Source organism: Lactuca saligna, chromosome 8 (genome assembly GCF_052625555.1).
Source record: "Lactuca saligna cultivar CGN05327 chromosome 8, ASM5262555v1, whole genome shotgun sequence".
In the NCBI taxonomy this organism is placed as follows: domain Eukaryota; kingdom Viridiplantae; phylum Streptophyta; class Magnoliopsida; order Asterales; family Asteraceae; genus Lactuca; species Lactuca saligna.
The window spans coordinates 242,041,578-242,062,749 of record NC_136424.1 but is presented as its reverse complement, the minus strand read 5'-3'; the positions used below and the strand labels follow the sequence as shown (position 1 = coordinate 242,062,749).

General features: G+C 34.3%; 1 long non-coding RNA gene across 5 annotated transcripts; it reads left to right on the top strand.

Annotated features, from left to right (window-relative positions):
* The first annotated feature begins 17,023 nt into the window (after positions 1-17,023).
* Positions 17,024-20,852, top strand: LOC145011184 (uncharacterized). Of its 5 annotated transcripts, none has more exons than XR_013664053.1 (7): positions 17,028-17,452; positions 17,537-17,727; positions 17,872-18,269; positions 18,366-18,540; positions 18,706-19,159; positions 19,769-19,959; positions 20,567-20,852. It is a non-coding gene; the product is annotated as an uncharacterized LOC145011184 (long non-coding RNA). The 5 variants fall into 5 exon arrangements; XR_013664056.1 differs by having other exon boundaries at positions 18,366-18,737; positions 19,109-19,159; XR_013664055.1 differs by having other exon boundaries at positions 17,024-17,452; positions 18,366-18,737; positions 19,109-19,959.
* The last annotated feature ends 320 nt before the right edge of the window (positions 20,853-21,172 follow it).

The following is a 21,172-nucleotide window of genomic DNA, read 5'->3' as shown; positions in this document are numbered from 1 at the left end:
GATGGGAGACTCAAAAGTCAAAGTCCCAATGGCATTCGGCACTAAGCTTACCCCATCTCTAGACAAACCAGCTGTTGATATCACGCTCTATCGTCAAATGATTGGATCGTTAATGTATCTTACTGCTAGCAGACCTGATATCATGTTTTCTGTGTGTTATTGTGCTCGATTTCAGGCAAACCCCCGTGAACCTCACATGCTTGCAGTGAAGAACATCCTCCGATATCTCAAGCGAACCACCTCCTTAGGTCTTTGGTATCCATCCAACTCAGGATTCTTCGTTCAAGCTTATTCTGATGCTGACCTTGGAGGATGTGGACTCGACCGAAAAAGCACGACCGGTGGATGTCAATTTCTTGACGGGAAGTTAGTTAGCTGGCAATCCAAGAAACAGACATGCGTGTCGCTATCTACAGCCGAAGCAGAATACATTGCAGCCGCATCATGCACATCACAAGTGATTTGGATCCAAAGTCAACTTCGAGACTATGGACTCAATATGAAGAAGATCCCACTATATTGTGACTCCGAAAGTGCAATTAGGATTTGTCATAACCCAGTGCAACACTCCAAAACCAAACACATAGCACTACGGTATCACTTCATCAAAGATCATGTGGAAGATGGAAATGTCGAAGTTCACTTCGTAAGAACCACTGATCAGCTGGCTGATATCTTTACAAAAGCTCTTCCTGAAGCATCATTCAATCAGATATTGCAAGGCTTAGGCATGATGGTTGCAGAATCGGTCCCAAATCCTCATGTCTCTTTTTTTTTTTAAAAAAAAAAAAAAAAAAAAAAAAAATTCAAGAACCGAACCTAACAGACCGCTCGGTTGCTCTCTGTTCTGGTAAAATTCAAGAACCGAACCTAACAGACCGCTCTGTTACTCTCTGCTCTGGTACAATCAAGGAACCGAATCAACCAGACCGCTCGGTTACTCTCTGCTCTGGCAAAATCAAGGAACCGAACCTAGCAGAACGCTCTGTTGCTCTCTGCTCTGGTACAATCAAGGAATCGAATCCACCAGACCGCTCGGTTACTCTCTGCTCTGGCAAAATCAAAGAACCGAACCTAGCAGAATGCTCTGTTGCTCTCTGCTCTAGTAACATAACGGAACCAAATCAACCAGATCGCTCGGTCTCTCTCTGCCTCTACAATATAGGCGCTCATTCAATCAAACCGCTCGGTTCTTCCTAATCTCTACTACTTTTCCTTGTCTAAATTTTGTCTTTCTGTTTTTTTTTATTTTTTCTCTTTTTCAGAATCTTCAAATTTAACAAAAATATTTTATCTTTCTGTTTTTATTTCTTTTTCAGAAAATTAAAAATTAACAAAAATATTCTGTCTTTCAGTATTTATTTATCTCTATGTAAATTTCAAAAATTTCAAAAATATTTCATATTTCTAGTATATGTACTTCTTGCTCATGTGAATTCAAGTATCTCCTTATGGAACGTTCATCCAGGTATGTTTTTCTCTTATAAGACTAGTTAGACGTCCCTAGAAGCATGCTGATGTATGCTGTCTCAAGCCTCTATGACCTTGAGCATGCCTTAATGATTCGATCAATACCTATCGTTTCTTCCCAATCAGGCTATTCTCTCATATTAGGTCTAGAGCTACCTTCTTTTACTCATCTGAAACATGAGTTGCTCTGCTTTGTCCCATTTATGTAGCAGAAGGTACTTTCGGCCTCTTAACCATCTCTTCAACTTCTTCACTTACATTCGCTTCCCAAAGTAACCCTTGATGCTCTCAGTCTTTACCACTGAGGCTTATGGTTGCACACCATCTGAGTTCATGATCTTAGATTCGATTACCACGTTCTGAGTGAAACCCAAAATCCAACACCTAAATAGAATTGACGGTGAGTTATTAACTCAAGCTTTTACTTGGAAATCTTCTTTATGAGTGATCTTTTATGAAACTGTCTCGTCCTAAGACATTTCTTCCCAAAGAGATCCAGTTTAATTTATTTTGAGATTTCTGTCTATATCATTCCTATCAAAGAATACTTCCCACCTACCTGTTCAACAGATCTCATCGGTCTCACAGGTAACTCTACCAACACTTAAGTTTTATGTCAAGACTTAATGTTTGGATTGAGTTCAGCCACCTCTTAGCCATCATCAGAAGACGCCTTTCATTGTTTCTCTAAAAACAACTGATCGTATTTCTCGGGAAACCACACAAACACTTCAGGTCTCTCTTGACTCTGAAGGAAGCGATTCTTGCCCGGAATCTTCTGCCTACTGTCTTTTATTTAGACAACACGCACTACCAAACACATTAGATTTATTTCCTTATTCTTCACACTCTTATGCACGAAATTGTTTTCCCACATTCTAATTACTGTTTGGCACATGGTTCTAAGTCTCCACTGTATCCAAACAAGGGCACAAGGGATTTCAAACGGTACGAAAAAGATTTGGGGGCGTGCAAAGGATTCGTTTCAGCCCCTCGTATGCTGACGTCTTCATTGAATACACCATAACTTCTAATCGCGCTTTTACAGGCGACGTTTTGGGTTCCTAATCATCACGATTTTCTCTCTCCTGAGAACGGTATAAATAAGACGTGATCGTGTTCTTTGGCAGTTACCTCTCAAAGCATTATCTCTCTGAAAAAGTTGCCCCTGTTAATCTTCTTCCAAAAACTCAACAATGGCGACTTCTTCTACAACTCACGATTAGTCTGCTTCTTCTTCTTTTCTTGCAATCAAACCAAATCAGAACATGATCATAGAGTTGTCTCCGTACGTCTATGACTCATATATGCTCTACGTGGTGGAATGCCTCACATATTCCCCATTGGTATTGGCATTAACGAAGGTGGAGGCAGTTCCTATGACCCTGCTATCTCAAGTCTACTCCACAGCAAGCTATGACAAACACAAAGACCGTATCTACTTCTCCATTCATGACAAGAAGACTTCCGTTTCCAAAGCACGGTTTTGCTCTCTTCTAGGGCTTGCCGTAGATACTTCTGTTATTTCACCAGACTTCATCACAACCGCCCAAATCTTTAAGATAATGTACGAGATGGGGTATACAGATGTTCTAACATCTGTTGGCAAAGTCAAGAAATCATGTCTTCCATCTCAGTGGAATGGATTGCTTACCCTTTTAATTAAGGGTTTAGCGGAGCGATGTGGTGGTTCCGACACCACTAGCAAAGGATTTCTCACAATGCTGTATGGGCTTTACAACGGGATCAATCTGGACTATGGGTCGATTCTCTGGTCTCAAGTGGTTCAGAGTCTCAACTCTACCGCAAGGCACTCAGAAATTTCATGCGCCAGGTTTTGGACCCTCATCACCAGGAGAGCCATTGATTCTCTTGACATCCCTGTCATGAAGGATGTTCTTATGGCTTCCATTGCCACATACCACACCAAGAAAATCATTCTCTCAGATCCAAGTAAGTTCCTCCACTATGGACTAATCCCTGAGTCCATGTACAGATGTGTCACGCCCCACAGCAAGATTATGGCGGACTACAGCTCCAGAACCCCCCTGCCTCCTAGGGTTCTTTCCGAGGAACAACGTGCAGCTCTTGAGGCTCTGGATCGGCCTGCTAACCGGGGCAAAAGAGCGAGCAAAAAGAAGAAGGCTGAGATGAAGGAACCCGCACCCCAAAAGGAGAAAAAGAGAAGGTCCTCCAAACGCAAATCCGAGGCAGAGGCACCTTCTCAGCCGAGATCGAAAAAGGTCAAGAAGATGGCTAAAAGAGCCAAAGGATCTCCTTCTGAATCAAAACAGAATGCACCATCCGAAACAGAAGATGTTGATCCTCAACCCGAAACTGCACCCGTTTCGTCTCCACAAAACTCTCCTACCCCTCCAGACGTTAATCCTCAAACCGAAACTCTACCCGTTTCGTCTCCACAAAACTCACCCACCCCACCTAAATCTCCCCCTATTACCAAATCTCCTTCTCCTCCTTCTTCCCCAAAATTTTCAACCCCAACCGAATCACCCAAACAGAACATCTCAAGTTCTGTTCCAACATCTATTCCCCAAACCACAACCGAAACCACTATTCCTTTCACCATTTCTCAACCTTTATCTTCTATCTCCCAACCTACTCTCACAGAATCTATCACCATCACCACAACCCAACCACCAGTAACGGTCAACATATCTGATATGGGGGCTGCTTCTGTGGTTGAAACCCCGGTCATCAACCCTCAATCCTCCCCTTCTCCATCTTCCAACTCCGGTGCTACCCTAGGGGGTGATGATGATGAATTTGATTCCATCTATTACAGCCCTTACCGGATCCCTACCGACACCGATACAGAAACCCCTGTGTCAAGTCAGCAACTTCAAGAGATTCACACAAAACTCGACAGTCTGCTGGCTGACAGTAAAGCATATGGGGGTGCTGTGCTGAAGGCTTTCATCGAGTCAGCAATCCAGACTTACACCGAAGCCTTGGATCGCTCCACTGACGCTGTAGACAATTCAGCAGCCTCATGCTCCAAAGCCACTAAGGAAGTTTCTGAGGTTGTTCATACAACTCAGATCTTTCTTGATTCTCTCAAGGCTCATGCTGATTCGAATGCTTCCAAATTTCAAGCGTCAGTAGACTCGTTCGCAGCCACCCTTCAGGGAGAAACCAGGAAATTTGAGGCTCTGCGTGCTGACCTCAAAACTGAATCCACTTCAATTCTCAAATCTTTGGATTCACGTTTTGCCTCTTTAGCAGCCGAGAGCACCCTGAAGGAAGAAGTTATCAAGCACCAGGCAACTATTGACTTACAGAAAGTTCAACTAGCCCAGGCACAACAAGAAATCACTTTACTTCAAACTCAACGGGCAGTTCTTCAGAGTTGCGCTGGTGACGTTAAAAATATGTTAACCGGTATTCTTGACTCCCATGATCCCTTCCTAACCCTCACTATTCGTCAGCATCTCCAGGCGAAACTCCTTCCGGCAATCACTATCCTAAGTGAAATGAAGGGTGTCTCGGAGAAGCATGTTCTTCCGAGAAAAGGGGGAGAGGAAGGTATGTCCAAACAAGAACCGAAGGGTAATGTAGCTTCGGGTTCTGGTAAACATGTCCTAGTTGAGAGCGAATCAGAATCAGATGAAACCATTACTGAAGCTCTTCAACGCAAGAAACGGGACAGAGAGCTTGATGAAACATTGAAGATAGCTCGTGAGGCAGAAGCCAGAGAAAGGAAAATCCGGGAGGATGAGGAGGCAATTCAAGCTAAAAAGACTCTGTTCCCAGATTGGGACAGAGACACACTCATCACTCAAGCAATTGAGTTTCCTTCTATTTATTGGTTGGAACCGATTGCATCTTTTGAGTGTGAAAACTCCAAAGACTCGCAGTTCGACATGCCCATTACGCGTAAAGCCTTCACTTTTCACTGCTTTGATGTCACTGCAAACGTCCCTCATCCGAACCCGAAGGTTGACAGGGAGCTTATCGATTTCTATCTGAAATTCGGTCAACCTCAGTACTTGACTTGGAGTGCCCAGAAAATTATAAGAGTCAAGGTACTGAAACCAACCCAGGCTGGGAAATTTGTAAACGTCAATTTCAAAATCAACAGAGGAACTGCCAACACCGAACATCTTATTTCTCTGGCAGATCTTCCCAGTCTGAACCCCCACGATTGGATCTTGCTATACAACATTCTTCTCTCCAACCAGAGAGAATATGAACCAATTCTTTCTCATCTTAAAAGAATGTTGGCTTCCTATGTCCATGAGCTAGCCACTATGGATCAGGAAATAGCAAAGGTGATGAATAAGAAACCGACTGTCAAGCCCACTTCCAAAACCGGAGATGTCCATAAAATGAAGTTGGGGCAGATTGATTCTTCCAATCTGACAGTTATGTTCACAAGGGGGGATAAGCACAAGTTTCTGTTTGCGTTGGTAGACAAGCATCTGTTCTCTACAGAGTGTCTGGAGCACATCATCAATATCATTCACCGATGCAAACAGAATACAACAGCAGATAAGAAGAACTTTACAGATATGCTTCGTTGGTATATTACCTTCAGGCATCATATTCTAGCTTTGATACCGAAAATTTTTCAAACGGTAAAGAAGCCATCTGCTTTGAAGACAGAGTGAAGATCTCGCCCCAAATTGACGCAAAGGGGGAGATTGTTGGGCTTAGAAGATTGCGTCTTTTGGGCTCGTTTGTTTATAATTCTTTGTATTACGGTTTGGGCCTGTCCAACCGTGTGTCTTTTATGCTTTGTATATAAGCTTATGCTTGCATGCATATTAGGTTAAGGTTTAGAGAGATCTGAGTATACGATATTTTCCAGACGACTAAAGGTTTCTTTGATCATACTTGTAACCTTCCAATCCTCTACAGTTGATGTTCTTAATCGAGCTCTTCTGAGGATTTTGTTTTAATCATTCAACATGTTTGATTCAATCTTGTCTTGTTCTTTTATTGTGTTCATATCGTCATTGTTTAGTTACTTGTTCAAGATCTAATCGATCTTTATAGATTAAAGGTTTGTTTAATCTCATCAGTCCGTAGATGGTCATTCTCCTCTGTAGCTAACAGCATGGTGTAGGAATGGTTAGTCCCATAAAGGTACCCTAATATAAGTATTAATCGTAGGCATTCGTAGATGTTCATTACCTCTATTGCTAATAGTTGGGTGCCGGAATGGTTAGTCCCGTCTTAGTAAGTAAGTAGTCTTCTCACGAGACCTGCTGTAAGTAAGTAATAATATGATTGGTAGTCCCTATTCTACATTTGGAAATAAAGGTAGCTTTCGCAATGAATCGCTATGTCAAAATCCATATTTATTACTAAATCATATATATATATATATATATACATATATATGTATATATATATATATAAGCCCAAACTATACCTATAACAGCTTACTAGGGATATATGAACGTATACCTTTGCTACCCAAAGGTATTGAACCGACTGATCAGAACTATTATGTCCGTATATGTACACATGATATATAACTTAATATTTAAACGACCTTCGGATGGATACCCGATACCCTACCAGAACACATCCCAACGGGGAAAAGGAAATAAAGCGGGTTAGCCTTCCTAAGTGCTTTAAACATTATTTATATAACTATACATATAGTGGCATGCTTTTAACAAGGTATCTATGTAAAAGTATCCTGGCAAGTGTATCCAAGTAAGTGTATCCAAGTAAGTATATCCATGTAAGTATGTCCAAGTAAGTGTATCTCTTCATATAGCATTTAGTATAGACTCATGAATGAACTCACTCTGGTGTAATTCCTTGTAATAGGAATAGCAAGTAGTATCTCGTAACTCTACCTATAATAGTTACTAGAAATGTACAAGTATCAACGAAGGTATACCTTTGCTAGCCAAAGGTATTGAACTGAATGAGGGCACTTTTATGTCTACATATGTATACATGATATATAACTAACATTTAGATGACATTCGGATGGATAACCGATACTTTACCAGACCACATACCAACGGGGAAAAGGAAATAAAGCGGTTTAGCCTTCCTAAGTCCTTTAAACATTACTTATATAACTATACCTATATGGTCATGCATTTGATAATATAAAAGCATAAAAGCAGTTTTGTAAAACCTTTGAAAAAGATTAATATCTAAGAAAAGTTAGACTTAATGTCAGTTTATAGAACGGTTTGAAAGTATTTTGTTTGAATAAACAGTTTAAGTATAAAGGAAACCTTTGATTTAAAATACATTTGTAACAAAGTTTGAAAAGAAACATATAGTGTATAAAGTAGTTTGATAAAGAGTTTTAAACATGTAAAAATGTTTAATAAAGTCATTTGAAGAAATATGTTTCGTAAAACAGCTAACGTATAGTAAATCCATTTGCATGCTAGTTATTAATCACATCTGATTGATATAATAACTAATCATGATTTAAATCGTATCCCCCCCCCCCCCCCATAAAGCATTTATAAAAATTTAAAAATATTTAAAAGGTTAATTCAAAGGGTATGAACTCAGCTGTAGATGGTGGTTTGGATGAACTGAAGATGTAGGATTGGTTGGTGTCAAGTGAAGACTTCAACACACTCTATGATCCTAGTTAACATATAATATCACATATATGTATCCAATTAGTAGTTAAAAAACTAATAAAGAAAGTTAAGACATACTAGGACATGCTAAACACCTCATACAAGTGTTATAAGTCCCTAGGATTGCTTCCAAGTGTTGTAGGGAAAGGCTATTGAGCTTAGGGTTCAAGGGAACCCTCTTTGTGAGTTTACGGTTTGGAGACCATAACTCATTGGGTTTACAGTCGTAAACTCTTGGTTTTACTGCCGTAAACTTATACTTCTTTTCCCATTTTGTGATTTGAAGCCTTCTAAGTCATTCTAAGTATTCCTACATTGAAGTATAAGCCTATGGAAGTGTTTGTGGCATCAAAACACCCCTAAATGGAGTTTACGGCCCATGGACCATTTCTCCATGAGTTTGCTACCGTAAACTCCTATGGAACATGGTTTTGTGATGTTTTCAAGTCCTAAACACTTCAAGGTAAAAGTCTAGTCTTGATTCAAGGCATAAGGAAGGAATATGGGCCATTTATGATCACTTTGGGGTGTTTACGGTTTTGGGAGATCCCCAAATCATAAACACCTATAAGTGGGGTAAATTGTTGATTTTTATGTGCTAAACACACCAAGGGAAGGTTCCATACACGATTCTAAGCATAAGGAAAGAGTTGGGAGCACTTTGGCACCTAAATTAGGGTTTACGGTCCAAGAAGATCTTGGGCCGTAAACTCCTTCTTCTTTTGATTCAAGAGTGTTTTCAATCATATCTAAGTATGTAATACACATTATTACCTTCTAGGGTTGAATTACTTACAATACGGAGAAAAAGATTGAAGATCCTTGGGAGAGATTTCGGCTTTTCTCTAGTTGAAAATGGAACAAATTAACTAAAATGCCTAAGTCTCTTTTATATAGTCTGTTGAGTTTTCGGTCCAAAAATATGATTTGGGCCATAAACTCTAACCTCGTGGAGTTTTGAAACCTTCAAGATGCACCAAATACACTAGGGCATCCTTTCTCCTGCTATCACCCGAAGTGTAAACCCTAAAATACTCAAACTTGTTCCAAAAAGTTTGAAACTTAGCAGCAACTGTTCTGACTTCTATTGACCTGACATGTTTGTACAGAATAGAAATTTCGGGTTTTCACATAATAGAACTTCGGTTTTCAATTCATACCATCTTGCTAAGATGTCTAGTTCGTCACGATCGTTTCTTGTATCGTATTGCATTGGGAAAATAAGCAGTCTCTATAAAAAGTTGTTAATATCATTTTAATTGTATCGTATTACTTCCCCCTTGAAATTATGGACTCACCTGTACCACATATATGGAGTAACGAAGAGGAGGTCGCTTTGGTTCAACCTTGGATTATAACTGTAGAGGAGGATTTTCCACTGGGCCCACCACAAGTTCGTGTTGGGGGATTTTGGTCTCGTGTCTATCATTTGTTTCACCATTTTGATAGTTTTGAAGTTGTTAGGTCAATAAATTGTTGTATTTGTACTTATGTTTAGAACCGTGTACTTGTAATGTTCAAACGAATGTTGTCGTTCTTATGTTGTAACGTTAAAACTAATAATCAAATCCAACATTAATTTACATATACAAAAATATAATCCAACTACATAGGACCAAGACTCGACCCCCAAAAAAATTTTGCTATCCGTTGGCGAAACTCTAAAGCTGCGTTCTTTGGGTCAATAAGTTCACAGATTGGTTGACCTACGACTAATTGCTCCATAAATATACAAACAAAAACACCGCAATCTCCCAAATGACTACTTTGTTGGGGAACATTTTCTTCATAAATGAATTGCATATTCAATGGAATCCTTGGGATGTTCCTTTGGGCCCAATAGTTAATCTTGTCCAAATAATTTGCCACCCAAGATTCAAATTTGGTAAAGGTTTCATCAAATTTGAATTTTTGATAAGCCACTCTACCAAGACTGTCATAACTATGGACTTCCATTGACGCCAATCGTAGTTCCCCAAATAGCCAGTGATTAGGGGATGAATGAATCGGCAATAGGACCTGTATAAGGATAAGAAAAAAAATTATGTTTTTTATATCACAATACAAAAACATAACGATAATATCGATATTTTTGAATATAATAAATTACGTTTACTGTATCGACATCCCACCAAACAACCATGAAGTTGGGGTACGTAGCAATACCAACCATAAACGTCCTCCAATCATGGCCTTCTTCCAAAGCATGACAAACAAAAAAATTTGGAGGCATTATTGTATGTCGGTCGCCCTTAAACCGTCTCTCCATCAATAGTATATACCAAATTGTTATATGCTGCACAAAATTATGATAGTTTTGTTATTGACTAAAAAACAAATCACTTTTAAAATAATAAATTAACAATTATTTTACCGTTGACTCCAACCATCCGTCGTGTGTATGTCCAAACAAGGCACTCCAAACATCTCTATCTAACACGAAATTAAACAAACGATGTTGGACATCATATGAATGAAATAAATAATTTTGGATGACAACCTCACCGCCTGCTACGTAAGGTTGCAGGCGCAACACGGAGAAGTCGTGAGCAACATCAGAAGCTGGAGGAGGAACGAGGCTTGTTGATTTGATATCAACCTTCTTTTTTGCTTCGGTGCCGTGTGCAACTAAAAACAACATTCAAATGTTTAAATCTCTATCTGTCAGATAATTCACATAAACATAAAATTATAAGTTTATAAATTAAATGAATACCTCGGTGTAAGGAGGGCACAAATACTATGATGGTTTTCGAATCCTCGGTTTATCGGGTGTAACTTCTTTACCATCAACACCATAATCATCATAATAATCAACATTTCCCGTAATTATTACTTCTTTTTCGTCCGACACCTAATTTAATAAGCAATAATCTCTAATTAAAAAATGTTTCAATCTACTAAAAACAAAATAAAAATAAATGTAAGTATAAGAACCTTTTTAGCTTCATTATAATCATTTACATAAAACACATCATCATCAAATTTGTTCCCCGCATTGTCATTCCTCTCCTTCGACTCCTACATTAAAAATAAAACATTATACTTATTAACGAAAGACACATTAAAAATTAATTATTAAAATCGTAAATGTAATATATATATAACAACCTTCTCGTCTTCAATAGCACGAAAAATATTTTCAGTTGTATTATTTTTATTCATCACTTCATCTTGTACAACCTAGATTTTCAAATATAAAATATGAACACAAATATTCATATATGTTAATAAAATTTAAAAAATAATGTAGCGTGTAACTAACCCTTTGATCAAATTTTCTTTTGAATACTACATGCTCCTCAAAATTTATGTTATTCCAAATTTCTTCATTATTCACTTCTTCAACAAAAACTTATGTAGGTTGTCGGTTCATAAACACATGTTGCTCTAGTGCATGTAGTCGTTTCAACACCTCGTCTAGGTTGTGTTTCCCACTGCCCCTACCTCTACCATGAGAGCGACCACTAGACGACATACTAGACGAAGATTCGTCTTGTCTCCTAATATGGTCCCGTACTGGGGATGGAACTGATTTCCGTTCACCATATACATACTCTTGAAATGACATATAATAACAAGATGTCATCTCACCATCACTCGGTAACATGTTTTGTGTTGGTGGTTGTCCCTCCTAAAAAATTAAACATATTAAAAATGCATATAAAAGTATAATAATGAAGTTTATTAATAATAAAAAAAAATATTTATAAACCTGTATCTTTGAAAAAATCTTGTTCACGTCAACCTATTTCAATTTTTTTGTCCCACTCCATTGTTTCATCCGAGGCACGTCTCTATTTTTTCTCAATACAAATCCACATGCACGGACAGCCGGAAGCATCTCATATATCCATATCTACAATTTTTTACAATTACAGTAATAAAAGTTAAAATTAAAATAAAAAACAAAACAATAAAACAATTTAAATATAAGAAAATTTTTATACCCTTATTGGAGCCGTAAATCCTAAGACGGAGTATTTTAAAGTTTGACGACGCTCAGCAAGTGATAAATATTTATTTATCTTGTTCCATGTATCCTTAAGGTCATCATAAATAAAATCCCAAAGATAGCTACCCCAAGCGAAACTAACAAAACAAAAAAACAAAATTAGTTATAATATAAATTATAACTTTAATAAAATAAAACTTTTAATGTAAACAAAATATACCTGCTCCAGATATCCAAATTCTCAGCAAAAAAAAAAATCCAATCTTGTGGCACCCGATCATTTATTTCTTTTCCCAAAAACCCTTCACACAAAATGTATATCAAACATACTCTAAGTGCATCGGCGTCGTCAACTTTTAAGAATGTTTGATTTAAAATTAAACTTTTCAAGTTGCCGATTTTCACCGAATTATTTGTATGTTTAGGAAATAGCCGCTCACGCAATAAACATCTTTTTTTACTAGTTACTAATTTTTCCGAAACTTTTTTCCCAATGTTTTTTGGATACTCCCCAAAATTGAAGCCGGTTATCAAACAAAACTCTTCCGGCCCATATACCATTTTCGTACGGCCTACTTTAAAATATAAGCGTTTTATTCCATCTGGAGATAAAACAGGGTATGGCCGGATCTGATGAAGGAACATTTTATGGAACAACAATACGTTTCCTTGTAAACGAGGGACATCCAACAAATAACCAAATACGGTATCTCTAAAAATGTCACGTCTGATACCATCTAAAACTTCAAATATTTCCCATATATTACAGTCCGAGCCTTTTAAGTTTACAATTGCTTTCACATTGAAATAACTAAAATCATGCTTCAAAAAACACAAAAACATATTAGAGAACTAAGCAAATATTTTGTTTTTAAAAATATATGATTATTAAGTGCAATTAAAACAATAATATACACATAGTATAACAAATTTTCAACTTAAACCACAAATATATAAACAATTTTCTGAGTTATACGACAAATATATTTACGATAAAAACAATAACATACACAAATAACCAAATAACATTTTGTTAAGCGATTTTCCAACTTAAACGACAAATATATAAACAATTTTAAACTTTCTAATTATATAAAATAATTTTCTAACAATTTTGCAAACAATTTTTGCAAGTTATACGACAAATATATACAATTTTTTAAATAAAACGACAACCAAGTTAACAATTTTGCAAGTTATACGACAAATATATGCAAATTTTCAACTTATACGACAAATACAAACAATTTCTAACAATAGTATAAAAAAAAATTATACTTCTAAAACAAATATATACAAATTTTTTACTTATACGATAAATATATATACAAACGACTATTGTGCACGTACTGTAATTTAACTATTTTTCAATTAATATAAACAATTACACGATAAAAATATATAATTTTTCAACATATACAACAACTAAGCAAACGAAAAATAACAAATTGTAAACATTATTCTAACAATTTATTTAACTAATAACTTTAAAAAATTAGCATATTCTAACCATTTTACTAAATGTACAACCACCCGATGCACACTCTACGCAGTCTCTACTTGTACATTCAAACAACCACTAACAAAATAGCATTTAAACTTCAAGTATACTAATAACAAATATTAAAATTATCAAATACAACTAAATTACACTTTCACAAACATTATAATTTATATTTTTTTTACACTAACTAATACAATAAATAATAAAATAAAAAATAGTTAAAACATTTAAAGAGTTAAAATATAACCATATTTGTGGGATTGTTGAAATAATCCTCCATGTTCTTCAAAAAACCGCCAAAATCGCGAAAATCGCCCCGAGAGAGAGAGAGAGGGAGAGAGAGAGAGAGAGAGAGAGTTTTTCTGTGATAAAAAGTGAAAAATGAAGAAAAAAAGGCTTATATAAGATTTTCGGGATAAAATCGCAGATGGAAAAGCCAAATCGCAAATGGACTTTTCCATCTGTGAATGTACAAGCAGCTAAGCACAGTTGTGTTTTAGCTGCTTGTACATTCGTAGATGGAAAAGTCCATCTACGATTTGGGCTATATCATCTGCGAAATTAAGGACTATTTTTGCAATTTTGATTTTTTTTTTGGCTATTTTTATAATGTAATTAGTATAAATAGATATTTTTGTCATTTTCTCAATAAAATATTGTATATATATTTTTGATTTATTAATTATGTTAGTATTGGTGAACTTAAAATGAAAATTAAGTATTTAAGATGTATGGTTATCTTTATCTTTACTATATTATTAAGTATATTGAATAGTTTTTGAAAAATTTAAGAGATACAATCTTTACAAAAAGAAGTATCATAATCTAATTCAAATACCATTAATCTTTATTTGGAGAAAATCAAACTATTAATATTACCAAATACAACGAACACTATGAATTGAGGAGATGATTATGGAAATCATTTCTAAAAAATATATATTAAGCTTGGTATATAGCTCGACTAGAGATAAATAGACCACTAATTAGTCCTTAACAAAAATCGGTTATCATGAATTGGAGGTAATTATGGGGATTAATTATGAAATTTTGAATCTATTTTTTAGATCCCAAATTTTCCCCGCATTCTCATATAATCAAAATCAAAATCAAAATCATAGGCTCCATCTATGACCTAATCAAAATCAAAAGATTAAGCAATGCATAGACGAAACTTTGTTTCAAGTTTATCATCTTCATTACCATTAATTACTCTCTCCTTTGCATATCTAGCTCGTATCTAATCAAGCACTACAATGTTACAAGACTACAACATCATTGCATGTAACAAGTAGAAATAAAAATGAGGTGGTATACACATATTCGTAATTTAATTATTATTACTAACCAAGTATTTCATTCTAACTATTTCAATACTCTTTCCTATATGAATCTCAAGTAAAATTCAAAATTCCATCTTTCAATTTTTTTATGGAATAAAAAAATTGTCTTACAAAATTCAAAATCGCATAAGTGGTTCTTTTGTTTTTCATCTTTATTGTCATATTTTTTACTAATGTTTGTATATTAATCATAGCCATGTACTTTGTGTTAACAAGAGTATTTTGCTTTTTAATAAAAATATTTGGTAACTAAAAAGGAAAAAAATATCTGTTAACTATTAATTGTAATTTTTAACATAAGAAAATATATACATTTTCTAGTTGAAATTCAATATTTTATTGTACATTGGGTTGCATGTGTTTTGATTATAATTCTAGCTTATATTTTTTATTCCACAATATATACAACACACATGAAGACATACATATGAAGTTTATAGGTGAATCAACTTAGTTAGTTACGTACAAAAGTACTTAGTATTTGTATTTTATAAATTCAACCATAATCATAAATTATTTTTGCAAAATAATTACAAATTTTGTGCAAAAGTTCTATTATATAAAAATAATCAAATAATTAGACGGAGTGATTTTGGCATCTTACAAAAGCGATAAAAAACAATTAAATAGTTAATATTTTCATTGTTTTTGTTTTGATTAAATAGTTAATATTTTCATTGTTTTTGTTTTGATTTTAACTTTTTCGGTTTTTTTGTTCTAGTTTGTATTTTAATTCAATATTACAAATTGTTTTTGTAAGATCTGACTGAGTCAACGATTTGTAATATTGAATTAAAATACAAACTAGAACAAAAAAATCGAAAAAATTAAAATCAAAACAAAAACAATGAAAATATTAACTATTTAATTGTTTTTTATCGCTTTTGTAAGACTTTGCCAAAATCACTCCGTCTAATTATTTGATTATTTTTATATAATAGAACTTTTGCAAAAAATTTGTAATTATTTTGCAAAAATAATTTATGATTATGGTTGAATTTATAAAATACAAATACTAAGTACTTTTGTACATAACTAGCTAAGTTGATTCACCTATAAACTTCATATGTATGTCTTCTTGGGTGTTGTATTTATTGGGTTTTGAGCATTCTAACACTGGTAAGTGTAACCCAAATGGACCATATCGGGTCGGGTCAAGTATATACCAAATAAGTTATGGAGTTAGACACCTTATCCAACAGTATTTTGGTTGCATATTATCTATCTTTATATGTATAGATGAGTGTGACTTTATATATTTATTGTCTTTTCCATATTGAAACATTAATATTAATATATTTTTATCATTTTTCTTAATTCTCAAATTGATGTTTTCTCATTCAAAAGAATCAATGTGAGAATAATAACAATGTTTAACTTAAATGACAAAGGTTGAGAAAACATATTTTGTTTAGTTCCCTGTTGGACTACTCCGTTACTAATTGCTACAAATTGTTATCACAATTAAGCTCACATTTTATTTGGTGAGTGAATTCATTATATATACATAAATATGAATAATACATATTATTTTATTGATCAAATGTGTAGGTAGAAGAAAATGAAAAACATGCTAATGACTATGTCTATATTTTTAAGTTTTTCGGTTTTAAACATGATTCAAAAGAAAAACCTAACCTAACTATTTTGTTTTTAACCTTGAACCAAAATGAAACAAATTAAACCATATGGAAAATTAAAAAACAAATCATAGTGAAGAACCAACTTTAAAAACAAAACAAAGACCAAGCTCTACGGTTCGTTTTGACCAAAAACGAAACTTAAACGTTGTAAACTCATTCTTAGCAATATGTATCCTGCTGCAATATGCGGGTACACAACTAGTATATATATATATATATATATGTGTGTGTGTGTGTGTGTGTATATGAATTAAACTCTTAATCATACATATAGTATAGGGTATATTTTAAATATTTTAAAATACTAAGGGTTTAATCTTTTAATAAATTAAACTTTTAATTATTATATTAAATTTGTTCACCAACATGAATAGTGAACTAGCAAAGTTTTTCGCAAAAATTGTCCATGTTTCGATTTGGGGCATATTTTGACATTACGTATATTCTTTATCTATACGTGTTAGCAATCTACCGCGTCTTTATCTTCCCCCACTGTGTTGCGTCTACACGTGTTGACAATCATGCATCAGATCGATATGTTCTGGATTCTTCTCATATTTCTGCTTCATACTTTTCTCGCCATCAACCACACATGATCGAAACTCCACTAACCTTTGGTGCTATGATCCACCTCCAACTTCTTGAGCATGTCGATGCTCCTGAAAAGCTTCCCTCAGCGCCGCTTCCACCATCTGTCGTTCCGAGAGTTTGTAAGAAGCTTTTTAACACCGCCATCGCCACGTCTGCTTCAGTTCGTGTCAGATTAGGGCTCGATTCTGCCACCTCCAGCTTCTTCAGCATGTCGATGTTCCTAAAAAGCATCGATCGGCACCGCTACCACCATCTGTCGTTCCAAGAGTTTGTAAGAAGCAATTGAGCACCGCCATCGCTACGTCTGTTTCAGTTCGTGTCAGATTAGGGCTCGATTATGGTTTTAAGAAACATCTCAGGTGCCGCTACCCCCTTTTTCCTCTTTCAATCACTATTCGTTTTTCATGGTTCTTATACTTCTGCCTTCTCGACCTCTTAATTAGTTGTTCACAAATTTCATTACACCCACCAAACCTCACCGTCGAAGCCCTCCAACCAACCTGATCTGTCGGCTTCTTCTGTGACCCAATTCGAAAGAGAGGAGATATCGAAGTTAGGTTCCAATCAACTGTCGACAAGTGCTGTACTTCACCCGTATGTTCTTCTCGGAAAGCACAAATTCACCCGACTGAAGGTAACTCATACAGTTGAAAGTATACAATGATGTTATTAGATAACTCCAATTTCCTTGAAATTAGGGTTTAAATTGGACTAATTTGACCTCATGTTCCCGTTATTTTTGTTGCATGTGGTGATTTTTTTACAACCATCAATACAGGTGGTGGCCAGTTGTGGAGTTCGGTGACATGAAATGCATCATGACCAACTCCGACCTGATCACTGAGTTCTCCACCATCTTCGTTGAAGTTCTGCTTTGTGATAAGTAATTTTGTGCTTTCTTTTTCCGATTGATTGGCAACATATACGTTGTCAAGGGTAAAACTGGAAATTCATGGTAACTTTTTTGCCATAGGGACCTTTTTGAAATTGACTATGGAGTATTTCTGCACAGGACCCATTTTTTAATATTATTTAAACATTATTAAACTGATTTTTTTAAACACATCTGATAGCACTTCAAGTACACTACATTTCAATCAAGAGAATCATTTTCCAATTGTTGGAGGTGTTAGCAGCCAAAAGATGTTATTGCGATGTTGCAGCCCCTGAAACCGAGTAAGATTTCAGCTAAAGATGTTTTTTCTAAACAAAGTTAGCTCTCTATTAAGTGTCTCAGCTTATTAATGATTAAACATTTATTCTACTATGCAGGTTTTGAAGTTTTTGATGGAAAAGATGCTTCTTTGTGGCTTCCAACAGGTTACACTTCCGTTATCGATCACACTCTTACCTTCTCTGCTCTAAGAGATTTGATTGTTTCAATATCCGTGTCTTGAGCTTAACTTAAAACAATGGACTGCAAGTCCATGAAATTCCTTTTCGTCCGGTCAGTTTTGATTTTTAATAGATTTGCTTATTATTACATTTGAAGCAATTTATGTAAGATTTTGTTTTTGAAATGTTTTTTATTTATATTTTAATTTTTAAATAATTTTGATTGATTAAACTTATAATATGTGGTGGTGATGCCGATGATATTTGAGACCTCCAGATTGGGAGCGACAAACGAAATGGAACTCAATGGTGAGTTTTTTTATTTATTATATTAAAGAAAATATTTTATTGTTTATTATTTTAAAAAGTTACAAATGAACATATTATAATAACTTCATTAAATTTTAGATCGAAGTAATATTATAATGGTAGTATCAATTTTTTTTAAAAAAAATACAGATTTCGAAAAGTTTCATATTACGTCTTTTATATGTTCTATTTTTTACAAGGCTAGGAATGAAGACTTTATTCACATTGCTAAAATGGTTTGCTAAAGCCAAATGCCAAGATTACCCTTACCCACCTTTTATATGTACTTCCATCAAAAACTAGATTCACAGTAAATTTAGCTTTATTTATTTTTATTAAATTAACATCTAACACTTTTACATGTCTTAAAGATTGATGATAGAAATTTCAAATAGGGAGAAGTTGAAGCTAGGGGTTTAAAGGTATGCTTTTGAAAACATATTACCTTCTATCTTCTAATTTATACTAATCAAAATGGAGCTTCGATTATAGTATTGTTACATTTTTGGGGAAATACAAAAAAAACATTTACTTTCGTTATCTTATTGATTTTGCCATTTACCTGTTTTATTTAGTTATTAAATCATTATAGTTTTTTTTACTGTCTCAAAATTGGCTTAATTGGCCTGTTTTGATGTTATAGAAAAAAAAAACTAACTTATTTTTATCATTCTATTTTTTTTTATCGTCTTAAAATTTTAGTTACTAATTAAGCCGCTACACTAATATTTTTTTTATTCATTTAGTCATTAGATTATTAGTTTTTGACGATTTTGGAGTTGTTTAAACCGGTTACCTTTAATAGTGATTATTGTTGGTATAGTTGTAGTATATCTTAAAAAACAAAATTAATCTATTAGAAAATTATTGTTATCTATATATTATGTCATGTAAAATTTTATTTTACTTATATTTTCAACAGGTATAGCAACTCCAACAATTGTTGCATGATTTATTGATTTACCACCAACATTGATTCAATCACATAAGAATGTAGCTTGCCATTTGTTGATTATATTCTATACTTGTAGGTATCCATAAAAAGGTAAAACAGCTTTTTCAACTTATACGATTCAATCCATTCATACCATCAAAGGCAGCACCTATAGAACTTAACTCAGGGAGTTGGTCACACGGAGTAGAATTGAAGTTTATATATTATGACCAAATCCGTTAAAAAGTAATTGGGTTTTTCCTTTGAATGAGGAAAGTAACGAAAAAAGTAAGTCTTTTGATTTTATGAACAAACTGCCCCTATTTGTTGTTTTTTCTGCAATTATGACCGAATTGCCCATGTCTTTGCATTTTAAGAACTCTGGTGTAATACATTATAATAGATTTCTATGGCTTGTATTTTCAAAATTTTGTTTTTGTATTTTTAAATTTTATGTTGTAAAAATATTAGATTGACCAAATTGTTGGTATTACTACATTAATATATACCATTTTATGACCGAACTGCCCCTGCATTTGAAGCTACAATTATGACCAAATTGTCCCTGCAGTTAAGTTGTCGTTATACCTACGATGTGTTGGTTTTTTTGAAAAAATAGCTGATTTACATATAATAACAACATACTTTGCCAAAAAAGCAAAGTATGTTGCTACTGCGTGTATGTAATGTAACATACACCATTTTTTCTATTACATGTTGTCATTTATTTCAGCTTTATGGACCATTTTTTTATATTTAAGTGCAAAAACATGTTGCTCTTTTTGACAACAACAATTATAGCAACCCATGTTGCCATTTATTTCAATTTTATGGATCATCTTTTTGAAAAAAAAAATCTCTGTTCTTATGCATGTTTATGCTGTTTATTTTTCAGGTAAAAATGGTTGTAACATCAATCAAAGATTAGTCATTATGGTCAGATATCTAACAGAAATTTGGACCACAATACCCCTACAACTAAATGATGTGGTATCACTGACAACTCAATGTATCATAATCTGATACTTCCATTCATCTGTCATCCAACTACTCAGCTCGCTATTGATTCAGAAAGGAGAGATAAATTAAATTCTTTAACATGTTCATTTTTTCTTATTGTTATTTCATAACTAATATAATGATGCAATTCTTCTAAAATCAATGTATTTTCTTACCTGACAGCCTCTTATAGCCTTTCTTTCTTACCATCACCATAATTGTTTATGCAATTCTAAATTCTATACAGCTAATAGATTGGTGAAAGGCTATCTTTATTGTTGTCATACTTAATAAACTCTTCAGTAGAGTTATATGTTGTTTTAATTAGAGTTTTAGTTTGCCATGTCAAATTTGTAGATTTGATTTCTGAATTTTGGTTAATTATGTTTGAGAAATAATGTTTTTATAGTAATTAATCCCATTTGATTGAAAGCCAAATTTCTTCTACAAATTTAATCCTCTTTTCATTTGGGTGTCTCCTTAAAGATGTATAATTTAGGGA